This window comes from Octopus bimaculoides, unplaced genomic scaffold, assembly GCF_001194135.2.
Source record: "Octopus bimaculoides isolate UCB-OBI-ISO-001 unplaced genomic scaffold, ASM119413v2 Scaffold_176998, whole genome shotgun sequence".
Lineage (NCBI taxonomy): Eukaryota > Metazoa > Mollusca > Cephalopoda > Octopoda > Octopodidae > Octopus > Octopus bimaculoides.
Window position 1 is genome coordinate 10,384 of NW_026395175.1, and position 346 is coordinate 10,729.

A 346-nucleotide genomic window follows, 5' to 3' on the forward strand; every position below is an offset into this window, starting at 1 on the left:
GTTTAACGTCCGCTTTCCATGCTAGCATGGGTTGGACGATTTGATGGAGGACTGGTGAACCGGATGGCTGCACCAGGCTCCAATCTGATCAGGCAGAGTTTCTACAGCTGGATGCCCTTCCTAACGCCAACCACTCAGAGAGTGTAGTGGGTGCTTTTACGTGCCACCAGCATGAAGGCCAGTCAGGCGGTACTCATTCAAGAGCCCCAATGTGCATTCCAGATTTGAAGAAAATTTGTCAAGAACAATGGGAAAAAATTCCTAAAGAAACATGCAAGTCATTGATTAAGGGCTAGAAGAAGAGATTGGTTGAAATGGAACTGAATAATGGTTATGCTACGAAGTA